Source organism: Lactuca saligna, chromosome 7, assembly GCF_052625555.1.
Source record: "Lactuca saligna cultivar CGN05327 chromosome 7, ASM5262555v1, whole genome shotgun sequence".
Taxonomy (NCBI): domain Eukaryota; kingdom Viridiplantae; phylum Streptophyta; class Magnoliopsida; order Asterales; family Asteraceae; genus Lactuca; species Lactuca saligna.
This window is the reverse complement of record NC_136423.1, coordinates 69,188,490-69,213,470: the sequence shown is the minus strand read 5'-3', so window position 1 is coordinate 69,213,470 and position 24,981 is coordinate 69,188,490.

The following is a 24,981-nucleotide window of genomic DNA, read 5'->3' as shown; positions in this document are numbered from 1 at the left end:
ACATTCGTCTTGTGATCTAGAATCACCACTGTTCTCTCAATGTAGTTCAGTTTGTCATCAACCTGAATATCCTTAAGGGGTACCACTACTGAATCATCCACCAAGCACTTCCATAGCTGGGAAACATGGAAAGTGTTGCGGATCTGGATGAGCTCGGCAGGAAGATCCAGTCTGTACGCTGCCTTTCCCACCCGGGCTATGACTCGTAAGGGGCCGATATACCTGGGGCCCAGCTTGCTCAGTTAACGGAACCATATGACACCCTTCCAGGGTGACACCTTCAGGAGAACCATGTCGCCCTCCCCAAACTCCAAGTCTGAACTCCGTTTGTCAGCGTAGCTCTTCTGCCGACTCTGAGTAGTCTTGAGTCTACTCCGAACCTGTTGAATCCACTCAGTGGTCTTGAGTACTTCCTCCATACTCCCTATGACCCTCTGGCCGACCTCTCCCGAACATATTGGGGTCCTGCACTTCCTCCCATAGAGCATCTCGAAGGGATTCCGATCTACAATAGCGTGGTAACTATTGTCATACGAAATTTCCATTAACAGAAGATAAGTATCCCAACTGCCATAGAAATCAAAAAGACATGCACGAAGCATGTGAAGGGTTTTGAGCATTCTAACACTCCTAAGGTGTACATGCAACCCTAAATACCTTGGATCTATTTTTTCTTTATTATACATACATACTTGAAGTTTCCAAGGTATTACCCTATCAAGCACACAAAACTTTTGATACATGGGTAATAAAACAAGTTATGAGACATACCTTTTGTTGTAGCTTATTGCTTGGAACTTTAAGAGCTTAGCACTAATAATGTGAATGCCTCAAGTAGAATCACAAATCACCACTAACACTTTGGAAACTTGGAAGAGTCTAAAGCTCACAAAACCAACCACTCATTTATATATACTCTAGGTGCCATTTTCATGAACCATATGGCTTCTTATATAGTGGTCACATCAGGGTTACACCATGTAACTCATGACTTTCCACATTCCTCATGATCCATGGGTTTTAACCTCCATGGAGATCCATGGGTCACCACATGGGTTAAGCCCAACATAAGGAATCATGGATCATTATCCCACCTTATACGAATGAATGATTTACACAATCAATCCATATATGTTTAATTAGTCTCTTTTGACCACAAAATTAGTTCCAAATTGATTATTGATCAATACTAATTAAATAATATGATTTCATATTAATATATTATAACTTATAATATATTAATGAATCATACATATCCTCTTCTCAAAGTCCAAATTGTTCCAATGAAGTGCTACCCAAATGGACCTGGCTAAATCGGGTTAAGTACATACCAAATATAGTTATGGACTTAGACACCTTATTCGACAATCTCCTACTTGGATAAGTCTAACAACTATAATTGCAAGTATGACTTTAGGATCCGATTAGAAATTATAGATCTTAAAACCTATTGAACTAGAATGAAACTTTATAGACAAGTGATCATATAATCCTCTATTCTCAAGATATTAGTTGGACAAATACATGGAACAACGTCATACTTATTGTCCAGCAGTTTGTCTCCTAATTTTCAATTTGTTTGACATAGAACTTAATCGAACATATCAATTGAGTTCTGACCGGGCCCGACACATAAGTCAAAACAATATCATCGAGCGGCCGAAGATATTGCTTTTAATCCTCCAAGGACTAACAGTAACAGATAAACTTTGACTCATATGCTTGTACTAACTATTTTCCAAATTATACACAACAATACGTTTTATAACATCAAGTTACTGATGCATTTTCTCACTATCAATGCATAACAACCTCGTAATGAACAAATCATATCTCTTGGTTTGAAGAATTATATGATATTATCGTCTCATGATCACTCGAGATAAATTCTATGAAGTGATACAAGTGAGCATAGGTATAATCCAATACTCAGACCTTATGAGCACTCATGAATGTCATAGCAATGTTTAACCATTTTTAACAATCTACAAGCCAAATTCATGATAGTCTTCATACAATACATACTTCCAAAGTATGATCGACTATGGACAGTTTGAATAATTTTATTATTCTGGAAGTCAAAACATGAAAAACTAAAACAATAGTTAATAATTGACACAAGATAGTAACTTTACTCATAAATAAACAACAACTTTTATTTAATCACCAAATGTCAATTACATTTTATCTATTACAAGTTTCAGAAATAACCATCTAATTATTAAAATTAATATCGTCTTTCAGTCGGATGCTTCTTGAATGCTACAAATGCTTAACCCTATTCAGTCCCTTCGTTAGTGGATCTGTTGGTTTCACTTCTAACAATACCATCTTTGCTACGAGGAGTCTTTCTTTTATCTTGTGTATTATGAAGTGATATTTTCTGTCAATGTGCCTAGATTTGCCATGATCTCTTCGTTCCTTGGCTAAGGTAACCACACTATCACTGTCACAGAAAATCTCCATATGCTCCTTTATAGCCAGTACAACTCCAAGGTCTCCAATGAAGTTCTTCAGCCATATCACCTCCTTTGCCACTTCGCTTGTTGCTATGTAATCTGATTTGCATGTTGAATCAACTATGGTCTCCTGCTTGGAATTTTTCCATGTTACTGCTCCTCCATTCAGAGTAAATACCCAGCCCGACTGAGAGCGGAAATTATCTTTGTCGGTCTAAAAGATGGCTTTACTATACCCTGTTACTCTCAAGTCATCCCTCCCACTTAGGACAAGAACCCAATACTTAGTTCTTCATAAGTACTTGAGAATATTATTTACCGTAGTCTAGTGAGCCTTACCTGGATTCACCTGATATCTGTTGGCCATGCTCAAAGCAAAGGTTACATCAGGGTGAGTACAAGTTTTAGCATACATGATTGAGCCAACAGCAGTAGCATATGGTAATCGACTCATCTCAGCTATCTCAGCCTCTGTACTCGGACTCTGAGTCTTACTCAGTCTGGCATTGTGCTCGATCGAAAAGTCACCTTTCTTGGAATTCTCAATGGTGAACCTCTTCAACACCTTGTCCAAGTAGATACTTTGACTAAGTCCAATTAGTCTCTTACTCCTATCCCTCAATATCTTTATCCCTAGGATATAGGCAGATTCTCCAAGGTCCTTCAAAGCGAAACACTTCCCAAGCCTGGATTTTACCTCTTGCAAGGTTGGAATATTGTTTCCTATGAGTAGTATGTCATCCACATATAGTACCAAAACGCTAACTATACAACCACTAGCTTTGACATATACACAAGACACATCCTCACTTCTCGAAAAGCCAAACTCTTTGACTTTCTCATCGAAACAAAGATTCCATCTACGAGATACTTTTTTGAATCCATAAATCGATTTCTTAAGCTTACACACTCTATGAGGGTACTTAGCATCGAGAAAACACTCTGGATGACTCATGTAAACATCCTCAGCCAACTTCCCATAAAGGAAAGCAGTTTCGACATATTTGCCATATTTCATAATCATGAAAATGCAGCTATGGCTAGCATAACCCTAATAGAATTATTCTTTGCTAGTAGTGAGAAGGTCTCGTTATAGTTAACTCCCGGAGTTTGAGTAAATCCCCTCGCAACTAGTCGCGCTTTATAAGTGTGTACTTTCCCTTCCATGTCAGTCTTCTTCTTGAAGATCCATTTGCACCCGACTGTTTTACGACCTGGAACATTATCAACCAAGTTCCAAACTTGATTTTCATACATAGACTGAATCACGCTGTCTATAGCCTCTTTCCACTTTGTAGAGTCGGGGCCCTCCATGGCTTCCATGTAAGTGTTAGGTTCATGCAGATTTACCAGTGTGCTATCACTTATAAATGTATCACCTTCTGTAGTAATATGGAAACCATAAAACTCAGGTAATTTCCTAACTCTTGTGGAATGCATCAGAAGTACAGATTCATCAATCGGCTCAACAGGAGTTTCCTCCTCATGTTGATCGCTAGTGTTTGAGGTTCCCTCACCACTTGACTCTTGAAGTGCTTCAAGGTAAATTTGTCTCCTACTGTTTCCTTAGCTTATGAATTCTCTCTCACAAAAGACTCCTCTCCTCGCAACGAAGACAACATTGTCACTCGGTCTGTGGAAGAGATAACCAAACCATTTATGTCGGTAGCCGATGAAAATACACCGCTCACTCTGAGGTTTGAGCTTGTCATGAGTCTCACGCATCACGAAATCCTCGCAACCCCAAACCTTGATGTGTGCTAACGAGGGAACCATCCCTGTCCACATCCTGTGAGGGGTATTGGTAACTTTCTTGGTAGGGACTAGATAAGGATATGGGTGGTAGTATCTAAGGCATCCCCAAAATGAGATAGGTAACGAAGCTCGAGTCATCATGGAACGAACCATGTCCAACAAGGTTCAATTGCAGCTCTCAGCCACACCATTAAGTTGTGGCGTCCTAGGAGGTGTCAGTTGTGAACCAATTCCACATTCCTTAAGATAGTCAAGGAACTCAATAATGAGATACTCCCCACCTCAATCGGATCGGATCATTTTTATCTTCCTACCCAATTGATTCTCTACTTCTTGCTTAAACTCTTTGAATCTTTCAAATGTTTCTGACATATGCTTGATTAAGTATACATAGCCATATCTACTATAATCATCAGTAAAAGTCACCTAAAAGTAGTTAGCATCCCTTGTGGCGATTCTGAAAGGTCCACATACATCTGTCTCTATGAGTCCAACAAACCTTCACCCCTCTCATAAGTGCTAGTGAATGGTGATTTAGTTATTTTTCAAATAAACAAGATTCGTAACTATCATCTGACTTTAACTCAAATGATTCCAAACTAGTGGAAGACAACAATGCCACAAGGATGCTTTGTTCAAACTAGTGGAAGAATCAGTATGCAATACATTATTTCTTAAGTTTTCTACAACCATCATAGTTTCATATACACCATTATAAGGTTATGCTCTAAAATAATAAATAAAAACACCATTATAATAAGTATTTATTGCACCAATTTCATTATCAAACTAAAATGTGAAACCTTGTTTGTACAAACCATAAAAAGAAATAATATTTCTCACCATTTCAAACGAGTGCAGCAATTATTCAAATCTAACTCTAACCCATTAAAAAGCAATAAAGAATAAACTTCAATCTTGGTGACAAGTGAAGCTTTCCTATTCCCCATGATTAAGTTTATCTTCTCGTTCTCAACATGCTCACTTCTTTTTAGTCCCTGCAAATCCTAAAATATGTGAATACCACAACGTGTATCGAGGAACCAAGAATTAGTATCTAGTGACTTATTAAACAATATATTGTAAATACCTGCATCGGTGGGTTTTACTTTCCCATCCTTAACATCCTGCTAGTACTTCAGGCAGCCTCGCTTCCAGTGCTCCTTGTCATGATAATAGAAACACTCTACTTCTTTCGAGTTGGAGGAGGAAGTAGCTGGACCGGCTTTAGTCTTGCTCGAAGAGGATCCATCAAGAGACTTTCCTTTGTGACCCTTGGATGGGGTCTTCCTCTTCATTCCCTTGTCTTTGCCGATTGCCAAGACTGGAGCAGTACTAGGAGTGGTAACAACATTCTTACCTTTGAGACTACTTTCAGCAGTACTCAAAAGTCCCTGAAGTTTGCTGAGTGTGACCTCCTCATTGTTCATATGATAGGTCATACGTAACTAATCATAACATTGAGGTAAGGAGTGCAGAATAATATCTATAGCAAGCTCCTCATCAAAGTTCACATTTAACATAAGCAAACAATCCACAAAGCTTTGCATTTTCTGCAATTGGGTTGTGATGGACTCTCCATCCTTCATTTTTGTTGTTATCATGCAGGTGATAATTTCATACATCGCTTGACGTGGACTCTGATGGTATCTTTCCATCAGGTCTTAGTGCATTTCAAAATGATAGAATTCCTCATAGGACTTTTGTAGTTCTGCTATCATTGTCGCCAACATGATGCAGTATACCTTAGTGACATCCTTCTCATGGGTAGTATACTCAGCAATCTCCTGGGGAGTAACAGCCGACTCATCAATGACCTTAGGCTCTTTGTCGAGGACATATTCATTGTCCTCATAACATGTGGCCATCCTTATGTTCCTTATCCAATCATTGAAATTAGTTCCATCAAAGATGACTCTCCCACAAAGGTTCATGAGAGAGAAGGAGCCAATGGGTTTTGAGCCAAAAGTAGTATTATTGGAAGACATCTGAATAGGAAGAAAGACAAAGTTGATATTAGATATTTAGTGCTTAATATAACACCCAAAATGTAATATTAAGGCTAGTACCCAACATAATATTTTACAATTTGGAAAAGGGATGCCTTAATCCAAGTTGCAAAATATTTGAAGGTGGGTAAATGGCGATTTACCAGTTTCCTCCATGACAAACGAAATTGAATTATTAGGTTTTAGAGGAATTGGAATTCCTAGATTCTTTTGAGATTCATTGAACTATTCAATGGCATGTTTAAATATAAATTATGCCATTTAAGCTTGTGACTGGGATACCGAGGATCACAAATAAGGTGTGAATAACCATATAAATATACTTGGTACTCTTAATGTCATTTATCACCTAATCGATGTGCCGGTTAGCCACACACACTCCATGGATCTATGATAATCATTATGACACCCTTTGCCACACTTACTAGTCCATTTTATTGTGCTTGTTAACCACACACACTCCACTAACAACTTAGTAAGGTGCAAAATGCAATTTTATGGTTTAGCATCAATTTCACATTTTCCTAGGGTAACTAAGATTGAAATTTAAAAAAAATCTATTTACTTTATAATTATGATTATAATTAATGATAATTAATGTCCTATCCTACCCGTTTGGCTAATGACTCACCACCAGTCCAGGAAGCGGTGGGTAAGAGTGGACACCCATTAAACCACCATTTTATAGGTAGCAACCTTATACCCCCTTATAGACCGGCTTCGTGAATGATGCCTAGTAACGGTAAGACTGACTTGATCTTATACATACATACATACATACATATATATATATATACATATATATATATATATATATATATATATATATATATATATATATATATATATAGATGTATTATTAACTTATAATACTATAGAATATAAGGATTGAATTTTAAACTTTTAAAATTCTAGGGATTGGAATTAAAGTTTTCTAAAGTTACTTTACAAATTCCAAAACTTGAGGGAAAATTTTGAAACTATTTAAAACCTTTCATTTCTATAACTTATGAGTTTTAATGACTTTTAAGGAAAAGACTTTTGGAATTCTGTAACTTAAAGGCAAGTTACCGAGTCCATTAAAATGGCATTTAGAGCACTAACTACACTAACAAGCAAGTGTCAAATAATATGATCTCCCAAAAACTCATCAGCATAGATAATTCAAATCAACAATTTTCAAGAATTATATAAACTAACATAAAACTTGAAACTTTGAAAATTATCTTTGAAATTGGATTAGCATGATCATTACCACACCAAAAAAAAGGTTTATAAGCTCAAAAACATTTTAGGGTAATGATCCCAGTCCAATTCCAGCTTTAAAAGTGGAAAATCTGTAATCTGGAGCACTAACTCGTCCAATGCGTGAACTAACTCATCGAGTTGGATGAATTTGTGCCTGGACTCGGCGAGTCCCCCAGTGGACTCAGTGACTCCACACTCCCGATAGCCAAAAATCAAATTTTCAAGCTACAAACACAAGTTGCATCAAGTATAATTGAAAACAAGCCCAGGCTCTATTACCACTGAAGGGTTTTGAGCATTCTAACACTGCTAAAGTGTACATACAACCCTAAATACCTTGGATCTGTGTTTTCTCTATTATACATACATACTTGAAGTTTCCAAGCTATTACCCTATCTAGCATACTAACCATTTGATACATGGGTAATAAAACAACTTAGGAGACATACCTTTTGTTGTAGCTTATTTCTTAGAGTTTTAAGAGCTTAGCACCAATAGTGTGAATGCCTCAAGTGGAATAAAAAATCACCACCAAAACTTTGGAAAATTAGAAGAGTACTCTAAAGCTCACAAAATTGGCTACTCCTTTGTATATACTCTATGTGCCATTTTCATGAACCAATGGGCTTCTTATATAGTGGTCACATTAGGGTTACACCATGTAACTCATGACTTTCCATATTCCTCATGGTCCATGGGTTTTAACCTCCATGGAGCATCCATGGGTCACCACATGGGTTAAGCCCAACATAAGGAATCATGGATCATTAGCCCACATTATAAGAATGAATGATTTATACAATCAATCACTATATATTTAGTAAGTCTCTTTTGACCATATAATTAATTCCAAATTAATCCTTGATCAATACTAATTAAATAATATGATTTCATATTTTTTATATTATAACTTATAATATATTAATAAATCATACAAATCCTCTTGTCAAAGTCCAAATTGTTCCGGTGAAGTGCAACCCAAATGGACCATGCTAAATCGGGTGAAGTACATACCAAATATAGTTATGGACTTAGACAACATATCTAGCTGCATGTCCTCAAGAGTCTGGATCATCCTCTCACTCTGTCTATCTATCTGGAGGTGGAAAGTGGTGCTGAAATGGAGACGAGTACCCATCTGTTTGTGAAACCGCTTCCAAAATCTGGAAGTAAAACGGACATCTCGGTTTGACACTACCAAGATAGGCACTACATGTCATGCCACTACCTCTCCCACATAAATCTCAACCAACTTCTCGGTTGAGAGGCTCTCCTGGATCGGTATGAAGTGGGTGCTCTTGGTCAACCGATCCACGATGACCTAAATCACATCAACTCCATGTGCGGTCTTGGGAAGCTTAGTGATAATATCCATAGTGATATCCTCCCAATTCCATACGAGGATGTCTAACAGTTGCATCCTGCTGTCAAGTTAGGCCTCTAGTGCTCTACCTTGACCTTCCTGCAGGTCAAGCACCTCTCCACATACAAAGATACATCCCGTTTCATGCAGGGCCACTAGTAATCAGGTTGAAGATCTTTGTACATCTTTATCGCCCCTGGATGGATGGACAAACTAGACATGTAGGCCTCATCCATCAATATATGTCGTACCTCGCCCCAGTACGGCACCCAAAACCTCCCATGCAGGGTCATCAACCCACGACTATCATAGTCAAAGGAGGCCACCTGCCCTATGATCCGCTCACACTTTCGGTGCTCCTCCTTTAGGCCCTCGACCTGCACCTCTTGGATCTACTCCAGCAATGGTGTAATCCCTGTCATCCTCAGACAAATGTCTTAGATCGGGGTCACTACCACCTTGCGGCTCAGGGCATCGGCCACTACGTTGGCCTTACCCGGGTGGTAAAGGATCTCACAATCATAATCCTTTACCACATCTAACCACCGATGACGTCTCATGTTCATATTCGGCAGATCCATGAGGTACCTCAAACACTTGTGGTCCGTGTAAATGGTACAATGGACCCCATAGAGGTAATATCGCCAAATCTTGAGGGCGAATACCACAACCCTCAGCTCCATGTCTTGCATCAGATAGCTAGCCTCGTGGGGCTTCAGCTGTCTCAAGGCATGAGCTAGCACATAACCTCGTTGCATCAACACTGCTCCCATTCCTATCATCGAAGCATCACAGTAGACTACAAATTCATCTACTCCCTCTGACAAAGTGAGAATCTGTGCCTCACACATCCACTGCCCAAGCGTCTCAAATGCTTCATGTTGCTTAGATCCCCAACGAAAAACCATCGAATTCTTGGTCGATCGGTTCAACGGAACTACAATCTTGGAGAAGTCCTGGATAAATCTTCTGTAATACCGTGCCAGACCCAGGAAACTCCGAATCTCAGTAGGAGACCTCGGAATCTCCCACCGCATCACGATCTCTATCTTGGCTGGATCAACCAAAATACCCTTTTGGTTGATGAAGTGCCCAAGAAACTACACCTCGCACAACCAGAACTCACACTTGGAGATCTTTGCAAAAAGTCTCTCCCTCCTCAGTGTCTCCAACACCTATCTCAGGTGCTCCTGATGCTGCTCCTGACTCTTGGAGTAAACCAATATGTCATCAGCGAATACTATTATAGACCGATCCAGCATCGGCCTGCGCACGTGGTTCATGTGGTCTATGAATGCGACTGGAGCATTGGTGAGCCCAAACGGCATCATCACAAACTCAAAATGAACATAGCGATTCCTAAAAGCGGTCTTCTGCACATCATCATCCCTGACTCACATATGGTGATACCCTGAATGTAAATCAATCTTGGAGAACCAAGATGCTCCCTGAAGCTTGTCAAATAAATCATTTATCCTCGGAAGTGGGTAACGGTTGTTCACCGTTACCTTGTTCAGTTCTCAATAGTTTATGCATATGCAACATGACCCATCCTTCTTCATCATAAATAGGATCGGGGCTCCCTATGGTAAACTGCTCGGCCTGATAAAACCCTTGTCTTGCAGTTGGGTAGACAACTCCTGCATCTGGGAAGAGCTTGCCGATATGGTGCCTTGTCTATCGGTGCCGCACCAGGGACTAATTCGATCCTAAACTCAACCTTCCTCTCCGAAGGTATCCCAAGTAAATCCTTCAGGAATATGTTCGGTTACTCTTACTCTACTGGTACATCATCAACTGTCGCGTTACCCTTATCCTGGGTATCCATGGCATAGGTAACGTATCTTGCACGACCCTGCTAAAAGTGGCGCCTTGCCCTTGCTGCAGAACTGAACACTGGTTCTCTATGTAGCATATCATCCAGGATCACTAACTCTCTCCCACTACGAGTGCGAACCCTCACTAGCTACTGCTCGCAATCGATCACTGCCCCATTGGGGCTCAACCAGTCCATACCCACTATAACCTTATTCCCTCACAAGGGAATAGGAACCAAATCCACTGAAAACTGTTGATCGAATAGTTGTAGCATACATCCTCTTTGAACTCTCGTGACCCTGACGGTCCTTCCATCTGCTATCTGCACATCTAGTGGACAACCCAGCTCCCTAGGAGCTCCGATAAATCGCTTGCTGAGCGCGAGTGACACAAAAGATCGGGTGGCACCCGTATCAAATAGTACCAAAGCTGATATATGGTTCACCAAGAACGATCATATAACAAAACATATAAAAATAAGTAACAATCAATATCAAATAAGAGATAAAGAAAAATGCATATCAGTCACCACGTCGGGAGCTGTTCATGCCTCTTCGACTATCAACTAAAAAGCCATGCTCTTTGTTACAGGAATTTCAACCTGGCCCTGACGGTCATTGATAATCCTCAATGTTGCATGGGTGGGTGCTGCCACCTGCCCTGTAGCTGCTAAACTCAGGCACTAGTACCGCTTGTGTCCCCTCTTATTACACTGGAAGCAAATCAGATCAGATGTTGTAGTGATTGTGGTAGTAGCAGTATAATCCCTGCTCATATTCCCAGTTCGGCCGCACTTGAAGCAGCCAGAACTCCCTGCCTTGCACACCCCATCGTGAAACTTGCCGCATTTTCCACAAGGGTTGCAGCTCTACTAGCTCCTAGACCTATGGTCAAACACCTTGGGCTTTTTGCCCAAACTTGCCATGCCATATGCCACATTTGGCTTCCTTTTCCTCTCCATCTCTAAATCAATCCCTCTCTCACGAGAACTAGCAGTCATGTCCTACAGCATCTTACAGCTGGAGTGGCTCACAAACTGTCTAATATCACTCCTTAGCATCTCATGGTACCGAGCCTTCTTCATATCCTCGTTGGTCACATACTGCGGAACAAGAATGGCTCTCTCCCTGAACTTGGCGGTGATCTCCACCATTGTGTTTGTAGTCTGCTAGAGGTCGTGAAACTCTCTAGCAAGCTGCTGCACCTCCATAATAGGTGCGAACTCGGCCCTAAACCTGGTCATGAAATCACTCCAGGTCATCTCATCCAACACTGTATCATCACAAATGGCTCGTCCGACCTCCTCCCACCAGTCAAATGCCATGTCCTTTAGAACACAATACGCTATTCTAACCTTGTCCCCCACAGGACATCTGCTGGTGAAAAATGCGTTGACGACATCATCCAACCACCTAGTACTCGTAATGGGGTCCTGAGCCCCATGTTATTCGGGAGCTCCACATGCTCTAAACTCCATGAAGACTAGTATGCCCGACCCCATCATGGCCGCCACCTCAGTGCACAAAGCACTAAATCTCTCATCCATAAGCTCCGGAATACCCTCATTGATCGAACCGAAGATCACCGGATTCTGCTCAAGAATATTGCACATGATCTATAAGGAAAGAAACTCCCTAGTCTGCTAATCTAGCTACTCAGCTCCAGAGCCTGAGCCCGATCCCTCCCCAGCACCTGAACTGCCAACTGCTGGTCTAGGACGTAAAACCACCATTCTGAAAAACACATCATAACAAACGTCAGAGTACTAACATAATTCGAGGGATCACATATACTACAAGTTCCCTGCTCTTTATAAATGTAAAGTATGCACAAGAAAATTTCAATATTTTCCTCATTAAATGTGTTGCAATCTTAAGACCCAAGACCCAAAATCTACAAGTATTTTACCATACTTATAATAGTGTATGCAGTTTTATAAAAATAAAACCCCCTTTGAACATAGAGATCCCCGTAAACTATGTGTATTGATATTTCCCTACGTAAGTTATTATAATCATATTGTTTGACATAGTAGCCTGTGATGACATTCTTCAGGCATCGGAATGTTATGACATTTGTCACCCCAAACCTGTCGGTCTAGATGTTGCATGCAGCTAAGGTGTGGGTTGTCAATCCCAATATAGATCTATATACAAGTATCATGCTCTCCCTACAAGAGACTCTGGTTATAACTACATGATTTTTAACCAGTACTCTAAGAGTACAATGAAGTAGTGTCTCACAACCTCATTTTACGAGTTTATGTGTAGTGTAATTGGAAAACCTTTTTGTAGTACGAGTATAGCCCTCCTTAGTAACTTTTTAGAGTTGATGTAACATAAACTATAGTAATGAAAAAAACCGTTTGTAGTGAGAATTGAACCTTTTCATATTGAATAGTAATGTAGCAAAACATAAACTATATTTTTTCTAGTTCATCATGTATGTTTGTAATGATCAAAAATCCTTGTAATGAAAGAGTATTTCTATTATTTTAGGTGTAAATTAACAGAAAACACAAGTAAACATGTAGTCATCTAAGATAAACACTTTGCTCAACATATAACAAAGTGTTAATAACTTGTAACTGTTTGTATCTAGTTTTATTTTTCTGTCACTGTTTTAGTATAAATCACAAAAAAATCACCATGAGTCGAAATCTAAATCCGTATACTCCAGAAGTTTACAAAAATTTTCTAGTATACTCATAATTTGTATTATGATTGTTAATGATTCCGAATTAGTGACAAAGTGACCATTTTCACCGACTGGTCCGAATTCTTTGCTACAGTGATAGACAGTTTTGTAAAAATCACCATAAATTGTAGAAAAATCGTATGAAAATGTTCAAGTAGTCATTTTAAATGTACAAAACTAAGCTATTTCCATATTGAACAGTTTTGAAAGTTATGCAGTTTAAGATGGTCAAAACATATCGTGATTGAGCCATAACTTTTCTATTGAAAGTTGTCATATGAGTTTTAGCATGTTTTCGATGTTGTGACTTGTATTCTCCCCCATAAAAATAGATGAAAACATGAAAAGAAGGGGGTATGAACTCACCTTGGGTGATTCCCTTAGATGGATGGCTGAAGAAAAGTGGTTTCCAAGTCAAGAACACTTGGGGAATACTTGAGGATTTGAAGATTCTAAGAACAAATATGATGATATTTGCATAAGAAATCCATGATTTGGGTGAGGATGTGTATAATATTTAAGATTGGAAATGAAGAACTTACTAAATGTGCGGGAATAAGTTCTAACCTCCTGATGTTCTTGGTTCGAGGGAGAAATAATTGAAAAGGAAGAGAGAAAGAGAGAGAGAGAGAGAGAGAGAGAGAGAGAGAGAGTATATTTGATATTTGGATGTGATGAATGAGCCTTTTGGAAAGAGTAGAAGAATATAGAGTCTTATGTGTGTTGGATTAGTGTCTAAGTCCATAACTATTTTGGTATGTACTTGACCCGATGGTGCATGGTCCTTTTGGGTTGCCTTCACCAAAGCAACTTGATTGCAGAAATAAATAAAGAGAGAAAGGTTATTATGATTTATTAATATGTTATAAGAATAATATATATTAAAGGAGAAATCATATTTGTTTAATTAATATTGGTCAATAATTAATTAGGAATAATTTTGTGATCAAGTGTAATTAATTAAACTAGAGGGGCTGATTTGTAATTATGTGATAGTTGCAAAATAAGGTAAGGATTATCTTAAATATAGGGTGAACGAATTTAAGGAGATAATGCCTTAGAATTCGACTAGGATAAGGGTTTCTAAGACTTATCTTATGGTTACTTGGTGGGCAAGCAACTAGATAGGATAAGGACTAAAACCCTAATCTTTACACCTATATAAACCCCCTAAGGCTCATGAATTCGTGTAAGCCTTCCCAAGAAGTCCTAAGGACGAATTCCTACCTCTCTCCTCTCTCTTTATACCTTCTCCATTTGCTCTTGGTGTTTGTAAGCCATTAGAGGAGTGACACTTGTGACTCTAAGCATTCCAAAGTCAATTCAAGGAGGAATTAGGATTGTTATTGCTACATAACAATCAAGAATATCTTAAACCTAATTATATGTTAATATCGATTTCCATATGCTAGAATTAGGGTTTATAGTCTTGGATTCAAAGCATGTACAATAGAGAAACCAAGATCCAAGCATTAGGGTTTGTATGAGCACATAGGATGTCTTATGACCAAAACCCATCAATGTGGATTTTGTGTAAGTAAATATAATGGAGTATTTGAAAATGCATAAAAAGGACAGTGATTTGATATAGTAAACTGTGAATAGTGACATAAAGTGGGTATGGTGTCATAACTTTTTGGAAACTCAACCAACCCTTAGATAACGTCTTATACAAAATATATTATTTATAGTAAATAATTACCCAAAGTATGATTAAAATATGAATTTATGGGGTCTTATATGTCAAAATATGAGTTTGGGTCAAAATCCCCCATCAAAATCATCAAAAATGGGCTTAAAACGCGAAAGTGTTCAAAAACCGGGACCAAGAGACGAACCTGGGAACTTTTGAGGGTCAGAACCGAAGGTTCGGTCCAGGAAGGTTGAGACCCGAAGATGGGTTCGGTCCGAGGTGGCTCACAGGCGAAGCTGGTCGAGTGCGGACCAAGAACGAGATGAACCAAAAGCAGGCGAACCAAACCAAATGTTGTTGAACCGTACCGAAAGCAAGCGAACCGAACCAGATGTTGCTCAAACCGAAACGAAGAGAATGATCTCAGTCCGAATATTGATTTCGATCTTAAGGAGGGTTCGATCCTAGGGGCTTCATTCCTAAGGGTTTCGGTCCTAAGAGGCTTCGACCCTATATTGTTGTTTTTCAACTAATCTTCCCATTTTGAGTGGTTTTTTACTAAGTTAAGGGTCAGGATTCCCCGAGTGATTATAAAAAAGTTAAGAGAGGGTTTTGAGAGAGATTTTGGATATATATATATATATATATATATATATATATATATATATATATATCTAGATATATATATATATATACATATATATATAGAGAGAGAGAGAGAAAGTGAGAGAGATTGAGAGAGACTTTGTTTTTGACCTTTGTTAGAGTCTAACCTCATATGGCAAGGTTCGTAAACCCCATTATGCCTTGTCATGAGTGTTTCACACCCCTGAAGGATATTTAATAGTGCTTTATAGAGTCATTACCTCACTTACCCCGGTTAGGGTTTAGAATTTCTGAACATTCGAAACTTCTGAGTGATACTTTGTATTACGATAGAGGGTTGTACTGTAAGTCCCCAATCTACTTGTGTATCAATCAGATCCATTTGATGGTGTGGAATCCCGATCGAATGGATGGTGTCGGATCTAATATAGAAGAGAAGGAGAAGAAGAAGATGATGAATCTTGAATGTATTAATGATATGATTGATGTTCCTTACACAAGATTCACTTTCTCTCTCTAGAACACACCTTAAGTTTCACACACTTAAGCTCCTCTCTTCTTTCACTCATCACTCTACTCCTCACCCTTACACCTATATTTATAGGGAAGACGGGCCGAGAACAAGTTCACGATCGTGAACGGATTTACGGTCGTAAATACACACCTAGCCGTAAACACATAAAATATTACATAAAAATACAATTGCCCAGAAAAGCAAAGTATAAACCATATTTTTGACCCAACAATCTCCCCCTTAGTTTATATCTTTCTTTTCTTAATTGACCCAACAAGCCCCACTTAAAAAGTAGCTGGCTTTTCTTGTCAATCTTCAACGAGAGCTTGGCTTCAGCATTAATCTTCAAATTCTTCAAAACTTCAAGATGAACTTGATGAATCTTCAATGAATAACTTCATCTTGAGCAGTTGGGCTTTTCTTCAGAATTTGACATTAAACGCACTTTGGGTGAGGATTCTTGATGTACTAATTCTTAAAAGATAGCACTTTCAGCTTGAGAATCTTCAGAGACAACATTAGAAAAAACAAATCTTCTGGATCACTTCAGCAGGTTCATAGATAGCAGCAAACTAATTGAGGAGGCGTCAATGCAATCCGTTAAATAATCTTCAATTTCAACTTCACCTTGCTTCTGGGGTTGAAGGATTGAATGTTGAAAGAATAATCTTCATTTCTTGCTCCTTCGAATGAGAAATATTCGATGCTCACAGATGAAGCCTTGGCTAAGAAATCTTCAATACAGTCTCCATGAGTCTCATCTACACCTGAATTCATTTTTCAAGACAAAAAAAAAACTAAAAGAAAACTTATCTCAAAATATTTTTGGATTTTCTGATTTTTTTTTTTTGAACAAGAAATAAAACAGAAATAACACTATTTTTGGATTTTTAATTTTTCTTATTTTGGTTTGATTTTTGAATTTTTTTTTTTTAATTCTCCCCCAAAATTTGTGCATAAAATAAAACTATGAACAAATTTAATAAAAACAAAAACAGAAGCTAAATTTAAGACTATTTGGGGACCAAAGTTGTTAGGCAATCAAATATCGTTTATTTGTACACACCTACATGTTTAGATCTGGTCAATCACTCGTATTGTGATACACTTAAACACAAAGGATGTTGACAAATTGGATAGGTTATAAGTGACAAGACAGTGGTATCTATATTCTTAAATGGTCGTTTAACTAACGACGACCAAGGATATTGTTGTCCACTTAAATTAAGCAGCAAGTTCTACAGGCAACTTATTAAATGGTTCAATTTTAGATGAACTAGAACATGTTTCCCACTTCCCGACATACCCCGGTAATCAAGAACTTCCAAAGAACTCCTTACTTTAGGTGAGTATTCAATCATTAAGAAAGAATTCAGATATAGCAATGCATATGTTGTGTCCCAGGTCGGATGTCTTCCAATCACACAAAGGGAACAACATATGACTAACATATACAAGGGTTAAAGAGATAGAATGTTGCATATGTTGTGTCATAGGTTAGATCTTCCGATCATGCAGAGGGGACAACATATGGCTAACATATAGAAAGAATTTTAGAGACAAGGAGGTGCGTAGAATTAGAGTTGCATGTGTTGCAATCTAGGTCGAATCTCTTCCAATCACGTAGAGGAAGCAACATATGACTGACAGATCGAAAGCAAGAAAATAATTTCCTACATACATAATTTATCAAAACCCCCCAGTTTCTCTATCAGAACCAGAATTAAGGATATAAGTCCGTACATCAAGGAAGAGTTAGGCCACAGATCTAGATGTGTATTAATTTAGTGTATCTTGTGGGTTCCCATGTTTATATCACTGCTCAATCTACCCAAGCGTCATATGGTCAATCCAAATGAAACTATCTAAATCTATATTGTATAGTGCTTTCATGGTCAATCAATGCCTCGTCATTTTTGAATCCTTTGTGCCTACCAGCACATTGAACACAGAGTCTAGACAATTCGGTTTTAGTGCCTTACATGAATTATAAATTGCCCTTTAACATTATACTTCATATCACTTCCCAAACAATACATACTAACGAAAAACTATAAGAAAATAAAAATTGTCTTCAATACGAAACAGTGTAAGATAAACTCAGGAGTATAGAGAAGAAAACTCAAACCGTAAGTCACTGATTCAATTTGCATCCAAAAGGTCTGAGAACAGCACGCATAATCTCAAAACATATCCAAAAATTCTTCATGTCATTAAGCACTAACCCCATTTGTGATCTCTTCCTTTCCTCCTTTCACTCAAAAGGAAATATACTCTCAAACAAAGGTCTGAATGTTGTACAGTTGAGAGATGTCCCCTATCATGTGCCTAGAACAGCCACTACCAACAAACTGAAGTATGATGATATGCCTCCATAGCTACTCCGACACAGAGCCGAATCAGTTGGTCTTTGGAACCCAATCCATTTTGAAACTGGGTTGACCTTTGTCATCCTTGCATGGTACTCTCTCCCACGACATATCAAGCTTATCACAAACAAAAGATGTAGAAATATTAGAAGCATTAGGAGATTTTGGAGAGTGATCCTTTGGACCCCATTTGTAGTTAGTTTTAACCCATTCCTTTTGGGTTGCCTTCACCAAAGCAATTTGATTGGAGAAATAAATAAAGATAGAAAGGTTATTATGATTTATTAATATGTTATAATAATAATATATATTAAAGGAGAAATCATATTTGTTTAATTAACATTGGTCAATAATTAGTTAGGAATTAATTTTGTGATCAAGTGTAATTAATTAAACTAGAGGGGCTAATTTGTAATTATGTGATAGTTGCAAAATAAGGTAAGGATTATCTTAAATATAGGGTGTACGAATTTAAGGAGATCATGCCTTAGAATTCGACTAGGATAAGGGTTTCTAAGATTTATCTTATGGTTACTTGGTGGGCAAGCAACTAGATAAGGATAAGGACTAAAACCCTAATCTTTACACCTATATAAACCCCCTAAGGCTCACGAATTCGTGTAATCCTTCCCAAGAAGTCCTAAGGACGAATTCCTACCTTTCTCCTCTCTCTTTATACCTTCTCCATTTGCTCTTGGTGTTTGTAAGCCATTAAAGGAGTGACACTTGTGACTCTAAGCATTCCAAAGTCAATTCAAGGAGGAATTAGGATTGTTATTGCTACATAACAATCAAGGTAATATCTTAAACCTAATTATATGTTAATATCGATTTCCATATGCTAGAATTAGGGTTTATAGTCTTGGATAAAAAGCATGTACAATAAAGAAACCTAGATCCAAGCATTAGGGTTTGTATAAGCACATAGGATGTCTTATGACCAAAACCCATCAGTGGTATCAGAGCCTAGGATGGTTTCAATTGTATTGATGCATTGTATATCTGAAAAATTCGAATTTTGGTGTTCTAGAGGCTGGACTCACCGAGTCCATAGCTGAACTCACCGAGTCCAGGGTGACTTGACGAGTCAACTCGTTAGATAGTGCTTATCTCGGGAGTTCTTGTTGTTTTTGCATACGGATAGTTACCTTATCATGTTAGATCAATATTAATCCGATTATATGATATATTTGACTATATTTTTTATCTAATTGAAGATATTTATCAATTAATAAGATAATTGTTTCCTTATAAGATAATTGATTAATTGTTTTGAGTAAATTGATAAATTGTTTTGCAAGAAATCATTAAATAAATCAAAGATGGATAATTATGTGATTAAATATTAATTTAAAATTATTTGTTATTTGATCCTTGTTGTTATGAAAAATTTCATATTTTCCCCTCTAGGTTTTATAGTTTAAATTTGAACCCAAAACTTTTGAAGTTTTGAAATTTAAATAGTTAAAACCCTAATGTTTTGAAAAAGGTTTCAAAACATGCCCTCAAGTTTTGGAATTTAAAAGTTGATTAAAAGTTAATTAGGAATGTTAAATTCTAAAACCCTAGTAATGCTTTGAAAAGTTCAATTCACACCCTTATGGTTTTATTAATTAATTAAGGTGTATAATTAAAAGAGGTTTAATAAATCCATAAAAGTTTTGGTTTGAAATTTAATTGAATTAAACGTATAATTATTAATTTTTAACCACCTAGTATTTTAAAAGTGTAAAATGCACCCTATACTATATATATAACATTAAAAGTCTATCATTATATATATATATATATATATATATATATATATATGTATACATATATATATATATATATATATATATATATATATATATATATATATATATATATATATGTATGTATGAGTAAAAGTTAGTCTTACCGTTAGTAGGCCTCAATCACGAAGTTGGTCTATAAGGGGAGTTTAAGGAAATTGCCTATAAAATGGCGATTGAATGGGTATCCACTCTTACCCACCGCACTCTTGAATAGTGGAGGGTCGTTAGCCGAACGAGTAGGATAGGATGAAACCTTCCATCATAAGTATAATGAAATACAAAGTAACTAAATGTTTTTCTAATTCCCAATCTTAGTTACTTAGGCAAAAGTGAATTGATGCAATTCCATGAAATTACACTTTGTGCCCTTGCGAAGATGTTAGTGGAGCATGTGTGGTTTACCGGCACACTAAATGGTTCTAAGCAAAGGTAGCAAAGGGTGACTCAATGTTTGTCATAGTTCGGTGGAGCGTGTGTGGTTTACCAGCACATCGAATAGGTGATTGTATCATGTGAGGGCACCAAGTTTGCATGGTTATTCACACCCGCTTTGTGATCCTTGGCATCCCAGTCACAAACAAGAGGGGCATATCGCGATTTAAACATGCCATTGAAATGTTCAATGAATCTCAAAGGATCTAGGAGTTTTCATAGATTTAAAACTTAAATTTCTTTTTCGTTTTTCATGGTGGAAATTAGTGAATCGTCATTCACTTACCTTCAAATATTCTGCAACTAGATTACGGCATCCCTTTTCTAGGTTGTAGCGTATTGTGTTAGGTCCTAGGCTTAGTATCTCATTTGGGTGATTTACTAAGGACTCGATCGATCAACTAACTTGAATTTGTTTTCACCCGTTTTGTAGATGTCAAAGTTCGACAACCATGGTCTTCCCAAATCCCGTGGAACAAGCGTTCCACATGAAGATGGTATTCCACGATTCGATCTAGGAACAAGAAATCATGCTTCACTTCCTCCACCTCCTCCAATTGTTCTCCCTAACCCACAAGATCGAAGAATTGAAAGGTTCAATATCACTAAGGCCCTATTGGAAATGAAACATGAAGATGGTAAATCCGTGTGTGCCCACATTCTAGGAATGAAATCACCCATCGATAGGTTGATTATGTTGGGTGTGTCATTTCCCAATGAGTTGGGTGTGAACTGGGTTCTGCAATCACTTCCTGAATCATATAATGAGTTCAAAAGAAAGTATTATATGATGGATCATGACGATAACCTCATTGACCTAACTTACATGCTCATTGCTGCTGAATCAGAAATGATTTGGCAAAGAAATGGAGCGTATTTGTTGGGAGAGTCAACCGACCATGCTTCCGAGGATGTTTTAAGAGAAGCGACCTGCGTTTGCTGCCAAGAGAAAGGGCGTTGGAGAGAAGTCTGCCCCAAGAGCCTGAAAATTCCAAAGATGAGATAGTCAAAGAGTATGACTGCGCTTCAGGTAAAATCCACTATCTAACTTCGTTAAGTTCCTATTCATTGACTCAAAATACATGATGTGATAAGATTGCATTTGAATGTTTTGCAGGATCGGTGAAAAGAAAGGAAGCTTGGTGAAAGAGCAAGATGAATCTAATCACAAGAAATGGATCTTGATCGCATCGACTTGAAGATTAGATTTTGAGCTTAGATAGTTATAATATAGTTGTTAGAAATTTTCCTTTTGAAATACATAGTTTTCAATGGATTTTGCATTGTAAGGACAAATGATTTCTGCTGCTTTTATAAATAAAATAAAATTTGGTTTGACTTATTTATTTATTTGTTTACTTCCTTGCAATGAAATCGTTATAAAAATTGATGTTTGAATATTTCTACAACAAATGGATATGATTCTTATTTATGGTGTTTATGGAAAAAGTCGAGAATTTACCAAATAGGGAGAGTTTCTTATCGCCCAAGTTTCAATTGGATAGAAATTTGGAATCACGCAACTTGGTTGCATGATGAATGAGAAATTTCATATTTGGAAATTAGACTAATTCATTGACAAAGTATCAAGTGAAGGACTAGGAGATCGAGTACACAAAGTTGCATGTTGATCAAAGTCCACCACAAGAATAACAAAGATATCCGTCATGATTTACTAAAGGTTTAGTAAATATGATTATACTTATAAGATTAAGTGTAATTCTGAATTGATTGAAAAGGTTTAAATCAATAGCAAAACGAATAAGAATCAAGTAGGCAGAAAGATAAAAGTTTCTCCATTCTAAGAAGAAAGGAGAGTACCGTTTATGCTTTATGATAGGTCTTTATGATTAAGAACCATATCTCAATTGATCCTCTAAGTGAGTCTTAGTACAATTGTATGTTTAAGAAGAGGAATCAAGAATTGAAGAAATGGTTAAATCAAAAGGTCAATCATACTTCGTTCGAATAACAAGTCTTAAAGTTAAGATTGTGACAATGAGTGAAAAGCATTAAGAAGGTTTATAACATTCATCGAATATGGAAAGTTGTGATGTCTTAGATAAGACAAAGGCCAACTAGGACCAATTTATGAAGTGTTTTGATAAAAACTACACTGACTCTTGAATATTTGTTTGTCAAGAATTGTTTATTGACAAGAGAATCTTATATGTCAATGAGTCATTTGGAGTCTTAATGGTCTTGAAAGGTTTCAAGAACAAATCAAATAAACCTTATCGATCATCACTAGCACACGAGTTGAGGTTTACAACCTATCGTGTTGACAATATTTTGATTCTGTGCTATTCCAATTGAGTTAATTATGCATGTGAGTCCTATGAGTTCTCATTTTGAACGCATAAAAGGCAAAGCACCTTAATCAATGGAAGGTACATTGATAAGAAAAGGTGATCTGCTTAACTACTTGGAAGACGTGGTGGGCAGCTGTGCTACCATATGGCAAGAAATCAAGATTAAGAAAGTTCGGTCCATATGAGTTTGAATTTGTCGTAAACTCTGGTTTTAACAAATTCACATGGATAGGAACAAATACACCGCTTTAAATCTAAGTGTCATAAGATTTCCTCCTTCATGAAAATGATTGTGAGGAAATGCTTTCACTAAGAAAGATTTTAAGAAGATAATGATTGTAAAATTGCATTTTCGAATTTGATTATGGTTACGGCATCCCTTTCCATAATTTGAATTGTGAGGTTTGGCAATTAGTCTTAGTTGTTTAGACACACATATGAACTATCTAAGGAAAAGGTGTATAAGTTCAAGGAGCTTTGATAAAGGATTATCAAAGTACTAAGTATTAGAAACATTGACTTAAGAAATTCAATAGGTATTGTTTTCTGAAAGTTAAGATGTTTATGAATACATGTCGAAGCTAGTGGGAGCATAAGTGTTATGTTTTATAATAATCATCATGATAGTGGGAGCATAAATGTTATGATTGTATGATTATTAAGGAAATTATTGCAAGTTGGTAATATTAATTATAGAAAACAAGAGTCATTCTTTGCAAAGTTGTAAGGATGGAATATTTGTTTTGCTATAATTAAGGGAGAGAATATTATGCTTCATTTCAAATCTAAAGGCTTAGGTTGAGAAATGTTAATAAATTTAGTCAAAGGTACATAGTGTGTTCTTAAAATTTTGATTATGATTACGACATTCCTCTTCACAATTAGAATTTTGAGAACATAGCAAATAAAACATTATGCGTCGTGTCCCATACGCTTCGGGTATAGGATCGATCGCAAATGCTTTAATATTTGACCATTCTAAAATTTTCCAATTGTCTAGTGCATTTAGAGCGAAAAAGGATTAGGATCGGTTTTGACTAAAATAATTAAACAACTATCAAAGGACAATCCAAAGTTCGATGAGGATTGGTTGCTTATGAGTAGTTGGAAGCATGGTATTGAATGGACCGTATCGACATTATTATGAATAGAAAAGATTCTATTAAGAATGAGTTGTCAAATAGAAAATATGGAAGCGTGTCCATATTGGGAATTGAATATTGAAAATCTATGTCTGGATTAGAAACTTTTATGCAAAAGGATGTTCAAAGGAATGTACTTTGAGTGAGAGACATCATATCTAAGGAATTGTCTTGTAACAATCTCTGATCAAAGACTTTGTAATTTCATTGGCAATAGTCTTTGTGACTTTGGTTAGTGATATTACGAAAGAATCATTGCATAGAATGTTAGAATCTAGCATATTCTATAAGTAGCAAGAATTTGATATTCTTTCACTTATGAAAAAGGATTTGGAGTTGTGAAATGAGTATGATTGGAAATGTGTTCGTTTGATCTATTTCACAAAGTAAGAACCATAGGTAAACATTGTGTTCATGCTATGAGCATGGGATAAGTGTATAAATTCAAGTAAAAAGTTGATTATCCGAAACGACAAATAATGAGTAATAAATATGGTGATAAATAAAAGGAGTTTTATTTATACTTAAAGGTTTGAGGCCATATGGGATTAGTATTATTCTTGTGTTTCACTTTGCATGTTTTGACTTCCTGAATAGTTTAATTGGTTAAGAACAATCAAATTATTCGAACGGGCCATAGTCGTTCATATGTTGGAAGTAGGTATGAATGAAGACTATCGTGAATTGGTGTGCGGATTGTCTAAAAGAGTATTAGACATAAGCAAATGTTTGCTGTAACATTCATGAGTGCTTATGAATATGAATTTGAGCATTGGACTAAACCCACGTTCACTTGGATCACTCCATGAATTGTATCACGAGTGATT